General features: G+C 43.1%; 1 non-coding gene across 1 annotated transcript; it reads right to left on the minus strand.

The window, feature by feature from the left end:
* Positions 1-3,861: 3,861 nt before the first annotated feature.
* LOC140282472 (U5 spliceosomal RNA) lies at positions 3,862-3,975 on the minus strand. Its single transcript, XR_011909902.1, has one exon. It is a non-coding gene; the product is annotated as a U5 spliceosomal RNA (small nuclear RNA).
* Between the last annotated feature and the right edge of the window lie 9,202 nt (positions 3,976-13,177).

Below are 13,177 nucleotides of genomic sequence, written 5' to 3' on the forward strand. Positions count from 1 at the left end.
CAAAAAGCGGGTAAGAAAAGGTTAAAATATCCGACTGTACACAATCAATAGCGGAAGCGGAGTTGTTCGGCTGCAAGAAGGTGTGAACATCCGACCAAAGTTTGTAAAAAGCAGTTAAGAAACGGTGCGAATGCCCAACCATACATCATCAAAAGCGGAAGCGGAGGTTTTCGGCTGCAAGAAAACGTGAACGTCCGACCATGGTTTATAAAAAGCAGTTAAGAAAAGGTTCGAATATCCAACCAAACATAATCAAAAGCGGGAGCAGAGCTGTTCGACTGCAAGTAGGTGTGAATGTCAGATCATAATTTGCAAAAAGCTGATGAAAAAGGGTAAGAATGCCCGACTATACACCATCAAATGCGGGAGCGGAGTTGTTCGGCTGTGAGTAGTTGTGAATGTCAAACCATCATTGCTGAAAAATGAATTAGAAAAGACTAGAATGCCGGACCATACATTATCAAAATCGGGAGAAGTGGTGTTCGGCTGCAAGTAGGTGTGAACGTCCAGCCATGATTACTCACAAACTGGTAAGAAAAGGTAGTATTGCCAGACCATACTTGATCAAAACAGGGAGCGGAGGTGGTTCAGCTGCAAGAAGGTGTTTAAAAAGTGGGTAAGACAAGGTGCGAGTGCCCGACAATGTATGATCAAAAGAGGGAGCAGAGGTTTTCGGCTGCAAGAAGGTCTGAATGTCCAACCATAATTATTGAAAAATGGGTAAGAAAAGGTGCGAATGCCCAACCATACATCATCAAAAGCAGGAGTGGATGTGTTCGGCTACAAGAAGGTTTGAATGTCCGACTATAGTTTGTAAAAAGCGGGTAAGGAAAGGTTCGAATGCCCGAACATACACCATCAAAAGAGGGAGCGGAGGAGCTCCGCTGTAAGACGGTCTGAATGTCCATCAATAATTTCTAGAAAACATGAAAGACAATTTTCAAATATCAAACCGCACATGATCATAAGCGGGAGAGAAGGTGTTCGACTGCAAGTAGGTGTGAATGTCAGATCATAATTTGTAAAAAGCGGGTAAGAAAAGGTAAGACTGCACAACCATAAATTATCAAAAGCGGCAGCAGAGATATTCGGCTGGTGTTAATCAATGTCGAGATAGATTTAAACAAAAAACGTTGTACTTTGCAGTAAAAGAAAGAGCAAATCTAAAGTTTCAGGAATTCGAGTATAAGCTTGCTTTCATGAGTTCTGCACGATTTCGGATTTTGCTATAAAATTAATTCCTTCACTCAAACTAAGTTAAAACTGCTTTGTCCTTCCATATTTATCATCGAGAATTATTTAAACAAAAAAACAACAACACGTTGTACTTTGTAATATAAGAAAGAGCAACACTGATGGATCAGGAATCCGAGTATAAGCTTTTCATGAGTTCTGCATGTGTTGGGATTTTGTTTTAAAATAAATTCCTTCACTGAAACTATGTTAAAACTGCTTTGTCCTTCATATTTACCCATTTCTACATATATTTCAAGCATACAGTTGCTCATATTACCCTGAATGAGTAAGAACCACACTTGTGATTAAGCCATACGCCCCTTTTGAGGAGTTCTGCATGATTTGGGATTTTGCTATAAAATGAATTCCTTTACTCAAACTATGTTAAAACGGCTTTGACCTTCATATTTATCAATGTCTAGATAGAATTAAACAAAAAATAACGTTGTACTTTGCAGTAAAAGAAAGAGCAAATCAAAAGTTTTAGGAATCCGAGAATAAGCTTATTTTCATGAGTTCTACACGATTTCGGATTTTATCTATAAAATGAATTCCTTCACTCAAACCAAGTGAAAACTGCTTTGTCCTTCATATTTATCAATGTCATGATCGACTTCAACAAAGAACAACATTGTATTTTGCAGTAGAAGAAAGAGCAACACTGAAGGATCAGGAATCCGAGAATAAGCTTATTTTCATACGTTCTGCATGATTTGGGATTTTATGTATAAAATGAATTCATTCTCTCAAACCAAGTTAAAACTGCTTTGTCCTTCATATTTATCAATGTCTAGATCGACTTCTACAAAGAACAACATTGTATTTTGAGGTAGAAGAAAGAGCAACACTGAAGGATCAGGAATCCGAGAATAAGCTTATTTTCATACGTTCTGCATGATTTGGGATTTTGCTATACTATGAATTCCTTCACTCAAACTATGTTAAAACTGCTTTTAACCTCATATTTATCAATGTCTAGATCGACTTCAACAAAGAACAACATTGTATTTTGCAGTAGAAGAAAGAGCAACATTGAAGCATCAGGAATCCGAGAATAAGCTTCTTTTCATACGTTCTGCTTGATTTGGGATTTTCCTATAAAATTTTTGAGGAGTTATGCACAATTTTGGATTTAGCTATAAAATGAATTGCTTTGCTCAAACCAAGTTAAAATTGCTTTGTCCTTCATAGTTATCCATGTCTAAAAATGTATCAAGCATAAAGTTCCTCATATTACCCTGAATGAGAAAGAAGCATCCCTTTGGTTGAGCAATACGTTCCTTTTGAGGAGTTTTGCATAATTTAGGATTTTGCTATAAAATTTATTCCTTCACTCAAACCAAGTGGAAACTGCTTTGTCCTTCATATTTATAAATGTCTAGATCGATTTCAACTTCTTCTACTGCAAAGTCCAATGTTGTTCTTTGTTGAAGGTCACATCCACTCCCGCTTTTGATGGTGTATAGTTGGGCTTTCGAGCCTTTTCTTCCCCGGTTATTACAAATTATGGTTGGACATTCAGACCTTCTTGCAGCCGAACACATCCACTCCTGCTTTTGATGATGTATGGTTGGGCATTCACACCCTTTTTTTACCCATTTTTCAGGAATTATGGGTGGACATTCAGACCTTCTTGCAGCCGAAAACCTCCGCTCCCTTTTTGATCATACATTGTTGGGCATTCGCACCGCTTTTTATAAACTTTAGTCGGACATTCACACCTTCTTGCAGCTGAACCACCTCCGCTCCCTGTTTTGATCATTTATGGTCTGGCAATACTACCTTTTCTTACCCGTTTGTGAGTAATTATGGCTGGCATTCACAGGTTCTTGCAGCCGAACACCTCTCCCGCTTTTGATGATGAATTGTCCGTCATTCTTACTTTTCTAACACATTTTTCAGCAATTATGGTCGGACATTCACACTTACTCACAGCCGAACACCTCCGCTCCCAAATTTGATGGTGTACAGTCGGGCATTCTCACCCTTTCTCATCAGCTTTTTGCAAATTATGATCTGACATTCACACCTACTTGCAGTCGAACAGCTCTGCTCCCGCTTTTGATTATGTTTGGTTAGATATTCGAACCTTTTCTTAACTGCTTTTTACAAATTTTGGTCGGACGTTCACACCTTCCAGACGAAAAACTCCGCTCCCGCTATTGATTGTGTACAGTCGGGTATTTTAACCTTTTCTTACCCGCTTTTCGCCAACTATGGTCGGACTTTCACACGTCTTACACCGGAACACCTCCGCTCCCTATTTTGATGGTGTATGTTCGGGCATTCGAACCTTTTCTTACCCGCCTTTTACAAACTATGGTCGGACATTCAAACCTTCTTGTAGCCGAACACCTCCGCTCCCTGTTTTGATCATGTATGGTTTGACATTCGCACCTTTTCTTACCCGCTTTTTACTATGGCCCACCCGCTGCAATGAGCACTCTTCAGCCATTTTAAATGGTATAACTTTGCACTCCCGCACGCTCCAGCAAGCACCATTCAAGCAACAACTTTGCACTCCAGCTTCGAACATCGGCACAGTCGCAACAAGTAAGGCGACTCTACTCAGAGAAGTCACTCTGCACAGTAACAAGATTTCTTTTGCACAGACAGAAAGGGCTTCACCCGCAAAAGTAAAGCCTGCCAAAAATAGAAACAACTCATTAGTGCTGCTCTCCACGGAAGTCTTTAGTAAAAGGTGAAAAACTTGTACGTTATGAAGAGAAACCAGAGTACGATTATCCGTCACTGCGGGAGCAGGGCATCAGGCTAGTTGGCATAGCCACCTTCCCCATGGTGAGCTTTGCTTGGTTGAGACGCTTGCTCCCCCCCCCTTGCTCCTCGGCTGACCAAGTAGGAACAATCGGGCCCAATTCGATGGTTGCCTTGTCTTTTACTCTGTGCAAAAGACAAGGCAGCAACAAAAACACTACGGGAACACCGTATTGAGGCTTTGTTCTGACCGCTCATTCGGTGTAGCGTTTCTTTCAAGCAATTCTCCCGGTTAGCCCGCACTCGGCTCGCTCCCAGAGCCTACTTCGCATTCACTCTCTTTTCTCAGCAGCCTCTTGGGATTTTATCTATAAAATGAATTCCTTCACTCAAACTATGTTAAAACTGCTTTGTCCTTCATATTTACCATGTCTAGAAAGATTTAAACAAAAAAAACAACGTTGTACTTTGCAATAAAAGAAAGAGCAAATCTAAAGTTTCAGTAATCCGAGAATAAGCTTACTTTCATGAGTTCTTCACGATTTCGGATTTTGCTATAAAATGAATTCCTTCACTCAAACTAAATTAAAACTGCTAAACCGCTAATCTGTTACATGTAAGGCAGATGACAAATTCACCGAAATTAGATCTAAGGGTATTCGGCCAATCGAGCTGTAGCAGCTTCGGTAAAAGAGTATAAGTTGAAGAGTTTGTGAATAAAGGTGTGCGCACACATAGTGAGCTGTAGGAAAATAGGCAGGGAGCAATGCCGGCTGGGGTATATGTTCTTGTATGTTGTCTGACTGTTTGATTTGAATGTGTTATGTAAGTGTCCTGTTGAATGTTACATGTTTGGGCTTTGACAAGCTTCACTGTGGTTGTTAACTGTGTGGTGTGTCCTGAAATGTTATATGTTTGGGCTGTGTGACATGCTTAATGCTTGTCAGTAGCTACCCACTTATTCATATATAGCAACTGACAACATAAGAAGTCCGGACATACTTTGATAGTAGTTGTAGAAGTATCCTTATTGATAATAGATAAACTAATTCATAGTGATAGAACAGTAGATGAACAGGTGCCTGCATATGTCTCACGAAAATAAAATGGGTGTATGACTGCTGACGGCAGAGCAATACTGCCAAATTTATGAGTTTAAAACAAAGCAGTTTTAACATAGTTAGAGTGAAGGAAATAATTTTATAGCAAATTCCCAAATCATGCAGAACGTATGAAAATAAGCTTATTCTCGGATTCCTGATCCTTCAGTGTTGCTCTTTCTTCTACTGCAAAATACAATGTTACTCTTTGTTGAAGTCGGTCTAGACATTGATAAATATGAAGGACAAAGCAAAGCTTGCACAAGTAAATAAATTAATAAAGTTATGTCTAGCAGGTCAAATATGTGCAAAATACAATCCACAGGGCAATCTAAGACCAAAATGAAGATAATCTTTTTCAACATATTTGTTTGGATTTCAAATATGTTATAGTTATAGTTATAGTCGGACTCACCTCAACGCACGGCTTGGGCTCTGGAACCAGTCCTCTTGAGAGGGGTTGGACTCTCTTCCACTCTGGAGTTGCCCGTGGTGAGAGGCGCAGAGCAGGTGTGGGCATACTTATTGCCCCCCGGCTGTGTGCCAGTACATTGGGGTTTACCCCAGTGAACGAGAGGGTAGCCTCCCTCCGCCTTCGGGTGGGGGGACGAGTCCTGACTGTTGTTTGTGCTTACGCGCCAAACAACAGTTCAGAGTACCCACCCTTTTTGGAGTCTCTGGGGGAGGCACTGGAGAGTGCTCCTACCAGAGACTCCCTCGTTCTGCTGGGGGACTTCAATGCTCACGTGGGCAATGACAGTGAGACCTGGAGGGGTGTGATTGGGAGGAACGGCCCCCCCCGTTCTGAATCAGAGTGGTGTTATGTTGTTGGACTTCTGTGCCAGTCATGGACTGTCCATAACGAACACCATGTTCAGGCATAAGGGTGTCCATATGTGCACTTGGCACCAGGACACCCTTGGCCGCAGTTCGATGATCGACTTTGTGGTTGTATCATCGGACTTGCGGCCGTATGTCCTGGACACTCGGGTGAAGAGAGGGGCGGAGCTGTCAACTGATCACCACCTGGTGGTGAGTTGGCTCCGCTGGTGGGGGAGGATGCCGATCAGACCTGGCAGGCCCAAACGTATTGTGAGGGTCTGCTGGGAGCGTTTGTCAGAATCCCCCGTCAGAAGGAGCTTTAACTCCCACCTCCAGCAGAGTTTCAACCATATCCCGGGGGAGGTGGGGGACATTGAGTCCGAATGGGCCATGTTCCGTGACTCCATTGCCGAGACAGCTGATCGGAGTTGTGGCCGTAAGGTGGTCGGTGCCTGTCGTGGCGGCAACCCTCGAACCTGCTGGTGGACACCAGTGGTGAGGGAAGCCGTCAAGCTGAAGAAGGAGTCCTATCGGGCCTTTTTGGCCAGTGGGACCCTGGAAGCAGCTGATAGGTACCGACAGACCAGACGGGCCGCGGCTTCGGCTGTTGCTGAGGCAAAAACTCGGGCCTGGGAGGAGTTCGGTGAGACCATGGAGAACGATTTCCGGACGGCCTCGAAGAGATTCTGGTCCACCATCCGGCGTCTCAGGGGGGGGAAGCGGCTCACAGTCAACACTGTTTACAGTGGGGACGGGGCTTTGCTGACCTCAACTAGGGATGTTGTGAGTCGGTGGGGGGAGTACTTGGAGGAACTCCTCAATCCTACCAACACGTGCTCGGAAGAGGCAGAGTCGGAGAGCTCGGAGACGGGGCCTCCCATTTCTGGGGCTGAGGTTGCCGAGGTGGTCAAAAAGCTCCTCGGTGGCAAGGCCCCGGGGGTGGATGAGGTCCGTCCTGAGTTTCTCAAGGCTCTGGATGTTGTAGGGCTGTCTTGGCTGACACACCTCTGCAGCATCGCGTGGACATCGGGGACAGTGCCTCTGGACTGGCAGATTGGGGTGGTGGTCCCCCTCTTTAAAAAGGGGGACCGGAGGGTGTGTTCCAACTATAGGGGTATCACACTCCTCAGCCTCCCTGGTAAGGTCTATTCGGGGGTATTGGAGAGGAGGATCCGTCGGATAATCGAGCCTCAGATTCAGGAGATGCAGTGTGGCTTTCGTCCTGGCCGTGGAACAGTGGACCAGCTCTATACCCTCGGCAGGATCCTGGAGGGTGCATGGGAGTTCGCCCAACCAGTCTACATGTGTTTTTGTGGAAAGCGTTCGACCGTGTCCATCGTGGAGACCTGTGGGGGGTGCTCTGGGAATATGGAGTTCCGGACCCCTTGATAGGGGCCATTCGGTCTCTGTATGACCGGTGCCAGAGTTTGGTCCGCATTGCCGGCAGTAAGTCGGATACGTTTCCGGTGAGAGTTGGACTCCGTCAGGGCTGCCCTTTGTCACCGATTCTGTTCCTAACTTTTATGGACAGAATTTATAGGCGGAGCCAGGGCGTTGAGGGTGTCCGATTTGGCGATCTCAGAATCGGGTCTCTGCTTTTTGCAGATGATGTGGTTCTGTTAGCGTCGTCAGGCCGTGACCTTCAGCTCTCACTGAAGCGATTCGCAGCCGAGTGTGAAGCGGCTGGGATGAGAATCAGCACCTCCACGGAAGTCTTTAGTAAAAGTCTCAAATCCGAGACTATGGTTCTCAGCCGGAAAAGGGTGGAATGCTCTCTCCGGGTCGGGAATGAGATCCTTCCCCAAGTGGAGGAGTTCAAGTATCTCGGGGTCTTGTTCACGAGTGAGGGACGAATGGAGCGGGAGATTGATGGGCGGATCGGTGCGGCGTCTGCAGTGTTGCGGGCTCTGCACGACCCGTCGTTGTGAAGAGGGAGCTGAGCCAGAAGGGGAAGCTCTCTACTTACTGGTCAATCTTTGTTCCCATCCTCACCTATGGTCACGAGTTGTGGGTAGTGACCGAAAGAACAAGATCACGAATACAAGCGGCCGAAATGGGTTTCCTCCGCAGGGTGTCTGGGCTCTCCCTTAGAGATAGGGTGAGAAGCTCAGTCATCCGGGAGGGGCTCGGAGTAGAACCGCTGCTCCTCCGCATTGAGAGGAGTCAGATGAGGTGGCTCGGGCATCTGGTTAGGATGCCCCCTGGACGCCTCCCTGGGGAGGTGTTCCGGGCCCGTCCCACTGGGAGGAGACCCCGGGGGAGACCCAGTACACGTTGGAGAGACTATGTCTCTCGGCTGGCCTGGGAACGCCTCGCGGTCCCCCCGGAAGAGCTGTAGAAAGTGGCCGGGGACAGAGACGTCTGGGTTTCTCTGCTCAAGCTGCTGCCCCCGCGACCCGACCCCCGGATAAGCGGCAGATGATGGATGGATAGATGGATGGATCGATGTTTGGATTTCATTATTTCATTATTGTGTAGATTTCATTGAACTAAATTAATGTTAAGGGAAACGATTCTGCTCAGTGACAACAGAGGTTTTTCCAAATGGACTGAAATATTTCAAGTTTCAAGAATCCGAGTATAAGCTTGCTTTCATGAGTTCTGCACGATTACGGATTTTGCTATAAAATGAATTGCTTTGCTCAAACCAAGTTAAAACTGCTTTGTCCTTCCATATTTATCAATGTCGAGATAGATTTAAACAAAACATAAAACCACGTTGTACTTTGCAATATAAGAAAGAGCAACACTGAAGGATAAGGAATCCGAGAATAAGCTTTTCATGTGTTCTGCATGTTTTGGGATTTTGTTTTAAAATTCCTTCACTCAAACTATGTTAAAACTGCTTTGTCCTTCATAGTTATCCATGTCTAAAAATGTTTGAAGCATAAACTTCCTCATATTACCCTGAATGAGAAAGAACCACACTTGTGATTAAGCCATACGTTCCTTTAGAGGAGTTCTGCATGATTTGGGATTTTGCTATTAAATATATTCCTTCACTCAAACCGAGTGAAAACTGCTTTTACCTTCATATTTATCAATGTCTAGATCGACTTCAACAAAGAACAACATTGTTCTTTCCACAGTTTCCACTTGGTTTGAGTGAAGGAATGAATTTTATAGCAAAATCCGAAATTATGCAAAACTCCTAAAAGGAACGTATTGCTATTTTACTGCAAAGTACAATGTTGTTCTTTGTCGAAGTCGATCATGACATTGATAAATATGAAGGACAAAGCAGTTTGCACTTGGTTTGAGTGAAGGAATTCATTTTATACATAAAATCCGAAATCGTGCAGAACTCATGAAAATAAGCTTATTCTCGGATTCCTAAAACTTTTGATTTTATCTTTCTTTTACTGCAAAATACAATGTTGTTCTTTGTTGAAGTCGATCTAGACATTGATAAATATGAAGGACAAAGCAGGTTTAACTTGGTTTGAGTGAAGGAATTCATTTTATACATAAAATCCGAAATCGTGCAGAACTCATGAAAATAAGCTTATTCTCAGATTCCTAATACTTTTGATTTGCTCTTTCTTTTACTGCAAAGTACAATGTTGGTCTTTGTTGAAGTCGATCAATACATTGATAAATATGAAGGCCAAAGCAGGTTTCACTTGGTTTGAGTGAAGGAATTCATTTTATACATAAAATCCCAAATCATGCAGAACGTATGAAAAGAAGCTTATTCTCGGATTCCTGATCCTTCTGTGTTGCTCTTTCTTCTACTGCAAAATCCAATGTTGTTCTTTGTTGAAGTCGATGTAGACATTGATAAATATGAAGGACAAAGCAGGTTTAACTTGGTTTGAGTGAAGGAATTCATTTTATACATAAAATCCCAAATCATGCAGAACGTATGAAAAGAAGCTTATTCTCGGATTCCTGATCCTTCTGTGTTGCTCTTTCTTCTACTGCAAAATCCAATGTTGTTCTTTGTTGAAGTCGATGTAGACATTGATAAATATGAAGGACAAAGCAGGTTTAACTTGGTTTGAGTGAAGGAATTCATTTTATACATAAAATCCCAAATCATGCAGAACATATGAAAATAAGCTTATTCTCGGATTCCTGATCCTTCAGTGTTGCTCTTTCTTCTACTGCAAAATACAATGTTGTTCTTTGTTGAAGTCGATCTAGACATTGATAAATGTGAAGGACAAAGCACGTTTAACTTGGTTTGAGTAAAGGAATTCATTTTATACATAAAATCCGAAATCGTGCAGAACTCAGGAAAATAAGCTTATTCTCGGATTCCTAAAACTTTTGATTTGCTCTTTCTTTTACTGCAACGTTGTTTTTTTTGTTTAAATCTATCTAGACATTGATAAATATGAAGGACAAAGCAGTTTTAACATAGTTTGAGTGAAGGAATTCATTTTAAAACAAAATCCCAACATATGTAGAACTCATGAAAAGCTTATTCTTGGATTCCTGATCCTTCAGTGTTCCTCTTTCTTATATTACAAAGTACAACGTGGTTTTTTGTTTTGTTTAAATCTATCTCGACATTGATAAATATGGAAGGACAAAGCAGTTTTAATTTAGTTTGAGTGAAGGAATTCATTTTATAGCAAAATCCGAAATCGTGCAGAACTCATGAAAGCAAGCTTACACTCGGATTCCTGAAACTTTAGATTTGCTCTTTCTTTTACTGCAAAGTACAACGTTGTTTTTTTTGTTTCTTACCGGCTTTTTACCAACTATGGTCGGACATTCACACCTCCGTACAGCGGAACACCTCATCTCCCTCTTTTGATGGTGTATAATCGGGCATTCGAACCTTTTCTTACCCGTTTTTTACAAACTATGCTCGGATATTCAAACCCATTTTTCAGTAATTATGGGTGGATTTTCAGACCTTCTTACAGCCGAAAACCTCCGCTGCTGCTTTTGATGGTGTATAGTCTGGCTTCCGAGCCTTTTCTTCCCCGGTTTTTACAAATTATGGTTGGACTTTCAGACCTTCTTGCAGCCGAAAACCTCCACTCCCTGTTTTGATCATGTATGGTCTGGCAATACTACCTTTTCTTACCCGTTTGTGAGTAATTATGGCTCGACATTCACACCTACTTTCAGCCGAACACCACTTCTCCCGCTTTTGATGATGTATTATCCGGCATTCTAGTCTCTTCTAACACATTTTTCAGCAATTATGGTGTGACATTCACAACCAATCACAGCCGAACACTTCCGCTCCCGCATTTGATGGTGTGTAGTCAGGCATTCTCACCCTTTCCCATCAGCTTTTTGCAAATTATGATCTGATATTCACACCCACTTGCAGTCGAACAGCTCTGCTTCCGCTTTTGATTATTTTTGGTTGGATATTAGAACCTTTTCTTAACTGCTTTTTACAAACTTTGGTCGGACGTTCACACCTTCTTGCAGCCGAACACCTCCGCTTCCGCTTTTGATGGTGTATGTTCGGGCATTCGAACCTTTTCTTACCCGCTTTTTACAAACTATGGTCGAACATTCAAACCTTCCTGTTGCCGAACACATCCACTACTGCTTTTGATGATGTATGGTTGGGCATTCGCACCTTTTCCTACCCATTTTTCAGTAATTATGGGTGGACATTCACACCTTCTTGCAGCTGAACACCGCCTCTCCCGCTTATGATCATGTGCGGTTTGATATTCGAAAATTCTCTTTCATGTTTTCTAGTAATTATTGATGGACATATAGACCTTCTTTCAGCCGAAAACCTCCGCTCCCTCTTTTGATCATACATTGTTGGGCATTCACACCTTTCCTTACCCGCTTTTTACAAACTATGGTCGGACATTCACACCTTCTTACAGCGGAACACCTCCGCTCCCTCTTTTGATGGTGTATGTTCGGGCATTCGAACCTTTTCTTACCCGCTTTTTACAAACTATGGTCGGATATTCAAACCTTCTTGTAGCCGAAGACATCCACTCCTGCTTTTGATGATGTATGGTTGGGCATTCGAACCTACTTGTTGCCCGCTTTTCATTAGTTATGGGTGGACATTCGCACCTTGTCGCACCCGCTTTTTACTATGGTCGGCCATTCACAGCTTCCTCTCCAGCATACTTGTATGGTGGGATATTCACACCCACTTGCATCCGAAGACCTCTGCCCCTTTTTTGTTTATATTTAGTCGGTCATTCGCACCTTACCCGCTTTTGGCAAACTATGGCCTTCTTGCAGCCAAACACCTCTGATCTAGCTTTTGATGATGTAAGGTTGGGCATTCAGACCTTGCTTCACCTGCTTTTCACCAAATATAGTCGGACATTCACACCTTCTTGCAGCCGAACACTTCCGCTCCACCTTTTAGTGTTCTATCACACCTTTTTTTTCACAGCATTTTATAGATTATGGTTGGAAATTCTCAACCACTCTCATCCGAAGACCTCTCCTCCCGCTTTTGTGAATATATTTGAACTTTAGGCGGACATTTACTCTTTCTTGCAGCTTAAACAACTCCGCTCCCTGTTTTGATCATGTATGGTCTGGCAATACTACCTTTTCTTACCCGTTTGTGAGTAATTATGGCTGGACATTCACAACTACTTGCAGCCGAACACCACCTCTCTCGCTTTTGATGATGTATGGACTGGCATTCTTACCTTTTCTAACACATTTTTCAGCAATTATGGTTGGAGATTCACACCTACTCACAGCCGAACAACTCCGCTCCCGCATTTGATGGTGTATAGTCGGGCATTCTCACCCTTTCTCATAAGCTTTTTGCAAATTATGATCTGACGTTCACACCTACTTGAAGTCGAACAGCTCTGCTCCCACTTTTGATTATGTTTGGTTGGATATTCTAACCTTTTCTTAACTGCTTTTTAAAAACTTTGGTTGGACGTTCACACCTTCTTGTAGCCGAACATATCCACTCCTGCTTATGATGATGTATGGTTGGGCATTCGTACCTTTTTTTTACCCATTTTTCAGGAATTATAGGTGGACATTCACACCTTCTTGCAGCTGAACACCTCCTCTCCCACTTATGATCATGTGCGGTTTGATTTTCGAAAATTTTCTTTCATGTTTTCTAGCAATTATGGTGCGACATTCAGACCTTCTTGCAGCTGAATAACTCCGCTCCCGCTTTTGATCATACATTGTCGGGCATTCGCACCTTGTGTTACCCGCTTTTTAAAAACTATTGTCAGACGTTCACACCTTCTTGCAGCCGAACACCTCCGCTTCCGCTTTTGATGGTATATATTCGGGCATTCGAACCTTTTCTTACCCGGTTTTTACAAATTATGGTTGGACAATCAGATCTTGTAGCTGAACCACCTCCGCTCCCT

Source organism: Leuresthes tenuis, unplaced genomic scaffold, assembly GCF_036924035.1.
Source record: "Leuresthes tenuis unplaced genomic scaffold, fLeuTen1.0.hap1 SCAF_22, whole genome shotgun sequence".
Taxonomy (NCBI): Eukaryota; Metazoa; Chordata; class Actinopteri; order Atheriniformes; family Atherinopsidae; genus Leuresthes; species Leuresthes tenuis.